Genomic DNA, 4059 nt, shown 5'->3' with positions numbered 1-4059 from the left:
ATCCACCCCAATTACCCCAGTCACTGAATCAATACACTTCATAGAGGGTCTTCCCCTCCTGCACTGTCCCTCCACCCTCCCAAGCTTGATGTCTCTCTCCAAGGACCGTTCCTTCCTTGCAGCATGTCCAAAGTATGTCAGACGAAGCCTCAGAATACTGCCTCCAAGGAGCACCCCAGTTTAACCCTCTGCAGGATGAACCTGTTTGTTTTCTTAGCAGTCCATGGTACATTCAACACTCTTCTCCAGCACCACAGCTCAAAGGCATCAGTTCTCCTTCTAACTTCCTTAGTCATTGTCCAACTCTCTGACACATAAGAAATGATTGCAAAGACCATAGCCTGTATCAAGCACACCTTAGTCTCCAGAGTGACACCATTGCTCTTCAGTACTTTGGAGAGATCCCTAACAGCAGACTCTTTTAGTTTCCTGGCTGCTGGTGCCAAGAGTGTTGACTGTGGAGCCAAGCAAACTAAAGCTGTGAACAATCTCAATCTCTTCACCATCCATACTGATGCTGCCAACTGGTCCAGTGGTGAGAATCTTTGTCTTCTTAACATTGAGCCTCTATCCATATTGAAGGCTGCATTCCTTGACCCTCTGCAGCAAGTGCTCCAGTTCCTTCTCAGTTTCAGCATGCAGGGTTGTGTCATCTGCATAACGCAGATTGTTGATAGATCTTTCGTCAATCCTAACCCCACATTTCTCCTCATAGAGCCCAGCCTCCCAGATAATCTGTTCTACATACAGGTTAAAAAGGTATGGAGACAGAACAAATAACTGGCATATGCTCTTCCCAATTTTGAACCATGCAAAGTTTCATTACCTAACGACTGTCTCTTGATTCAAGTATAGGTTTTGCATTAGCACGATCAAGTGTTCTAGTATTCGCATTCTTCTCAGAGTCAGCCACAGTTTGTTATGATCCACACAGTCAAACGCCTTTGCATAGTCCATGAAACACAGACATTCCTCTGGTACTCCCTGCTTTCAGCCAAGATTCATCTAACATCAGTTACAATGTCCCTAGTACCACGACCCCTTCTAAACCCAGCCTGGACTTCGGCAGTTCTCTGCTGATGTGCTGTTCCAGTCGGTTTTGGATAATCTTCAGAAGAATCTTGCTTGCATGTGAAATCAATGATATTGTTCTGTAGTTTCCACATTCTGTTTGGTCACCTTTCTTTGGGATGGGAACAAATATAGATCTCTTCCAGTCAGTTGGCCACGTGGTTGTTCTCCAGATTTCTTGGCACAACTTGGTGAGCACGTCCAGGGCAGCATCTGTTATCTGAAATACTTCAATTGATATACCATCTATTTCTGGGGCCTCATTTTTTGCTATTTCCTTCAAAGCAGCTTCAACTTCTTCCTTCATCACCATAGGCCCTTGCTCATATGTTGTTTCATGAAATTCTTCTGTGTCTGCCAATTCCTTTTGATACAATGACTCAGTATATTCTTTCCATGTTCTTTTAATACTTCTTGGATAATTTAATATTCTGCCTAAAGCATCCTTAATTATAGCAACTTGAGGTTTGAATTTGTTCTTCAGTTTCTTGAACTTAAGAAATGCTAAGTGAGTTCAGCCTTTTTGATTTTCTGATTCCAGCTCCTTGCACATTTCTTGGGAAATTTGAAGCCTGGGTCTTCCTTGTAGGCAAGGATAGTACAGGTTTTGAAAGCCCTAGGTAAATGTTTTCTGACATCTGTTTTGGTTGGGGTTTTTTTTATTCTCTGCCCATGTAATGACCTTTCCCTCTCTTTTTAACTCATCAATTCTTTTTTGACCATTGGTGTGCAATACTTCAAATCTATTCTAAAAATTATATTTAAATTCAGATGGAATCAATTCAAGATCATATTTTGGTTCTCATGGACTTATTAATTTTTCTTGGCCTCAAGGCACCTGGCCTGTTTTTGACTGGTAATATTGAGCTTCTACAAGATTTCTTCCACAGATGTAGTCATTTGATTCCTATGCAGTCCATCATATGATGTCTATATGTAAAAGTACCAAATGTGTTTTTAAAAGGTATTTGTAATGAATAAATCATTGAACATGCAAAATTTGATCATTCTATTTCCTGCCTCATCTCTATCACCAAATCTCTACTTTCCAAATACCAGTACTTCTTTACTGTTTCTGATGTTTGCATTTCAGTCACCAATTATTATTAATTCATTTTGTTAGCATGTTTGATAAATTTCAGAGCAAGAAATTTGGTAGAAATCTTTCATTTCCTTCTCTTTGGTTTTAGCTGTTGGTGTGTATATTTGAATAATAGTTGTATTAACAAGTTTTCTTGTATGTGCGTGAATAATATTCTATGGCTCACAACATTGTACTTCATTATAGACATTGTGATTGTCTTCTTTTTAATAAAAATTTTATTTTATACTGGTTTACTTAAGAAGTTCATATACATTGTTTTTCACACTGGATCTTCCCCGGTTTTTTTTTTAACCACTCCTCCCTCTACCCATAAAATTGCGCAGCTCTATGATTACCACCCTCTCCATTCTCACACTTTTGTTCCTCCCCTGCCCCCATCTGGATCCCAATACTTGTTTTAATAGTTATTTTCTATTTCTAAAATAATGGTCTTATGTAGTATTTGTCCTTAAAGGACTGAGTTAGTTCACTTACCATAATGCTCTTCAGTTCCTCCCATGTTAGGTAGTGATTTACAATATCATTGCTCCTGGATGCTGCATAATATTCTATTACGTGAATGCACCATAATTTCTCAATCCATTCGATTGTGGTTGAACATTTGGGCTATTTCAATGTTCTTGTGATGGTGATTTACACTGCTATAAACATTGGTGTGCAAATCTCTGTTTGTGCCTCTGTTCTTATTTTCTTGGGGTATATTCCAAGCAATGGAATACCTGGGTCATATGGAATTTCTATGTTCAGCTTTTTGAGGAAATGTCAAACTGCCTTCCAGAGTGGTTATGTTGTTGTGGTGGTGGTTATACCATTTTAAAATTCTACCAATAGTGTATGAGAATTCCTATCCCTCCACATCCTCGCCAACATTTATTACTTGCTGTCTTGTTAAACTTTGCCACTGCTACTGGGGTGAGATGGCCGCTCATTGTTGTTTTGATTTGGACCTTTCTTATTGCTAATGATTTTGAGCAATTAATCATGTGTCTGTTGGCCATCTGAATATCTTCTTTGAAAAGTTTGTCCATGTCATTTGCTAATTTTGTAATTGTATTATCAGAATTTTTCTTCAGGAGGCCTTGTTGTTTTTGTTGATTGCAATCACGTCAAGCATGACTTATAGTGATCCTATGAACGAAAGATGTGAAGCCTTTCTATAACTATCATCATTTCTCTAACTTCATACTTTCTAGAGGCATGTTGTTTAGGAGGTGAATGCCACTCCTGCTTCCAAACCTATCTTAAACTGGGAGCTCCACCAAACACTGTGCACCATGGATAACCCTTATGCCATTTGACACCCCAATGGCACAAGATTCAGCATCACAGCAACCCTAAGTTACCAGAGTGCAGCATATTGACAGAAGAGTGCTTTCGCACTTAGAAGAAAGTTCATCCAAAATATAATAACAACCAACTTTTAAATACAAAGGCCTTTCCCGGGGTCTTGTTGATTCTAAACAAGAGGCTTAAGTAAAACAACCGATACAGTATGTTGTTGTTGTTGTTGTTGTAGTTATGTGCTGTTGAGTTGCCTGCGACCCTATGTACAGCAGCTTTGAACCCTTACCTGTCCTAAGCCAATCTCTCTAATTGCGACACACCAAATCCTATTGTATCAATCCATCCTGTTTGGGATCTTCTTTTCCTGTGCTGTCCCTTAACCCTTCTGAGCATGATGTCCTTCTCCAAGGACCGTTCTCTCCTGGCCACGTGTCCAAAGTATGTGAGAAGGAGGTCCTATAGGATTCTGGAAATTTTTTTTCTATTTTTTTTATTAATTTACTTTGCTTATTTTTCATTTCAGTGAACATCTATAGATATTTTGGAATTCCATTCATTCATTGTTGCACCCTTCTCCCCGTACAAACCCCTCCCCCCTC

The sequence above is a fragment of the Elephantulus edwardii genome, unplaced genomic scaffold (genome assembly GCF_000299155.1).
Source record: "Elephantulus edwardii isolate Elephantulus edwardi_28Jun2011 unplaced genomic scaffold, EleEdw1.0 scaffold00531, whole genome shotgun sequence".
Classification (NCBI taxonomy): domain Eukaryota; kingdom Metazoa; phylum Chordata; class Mammalia; order Macroscelidea; family Macroscelididae; genus Elephantulus; species Elephantulus edwardii.
Note: the sequence above shows the minus strand (reverse complement) of the source record.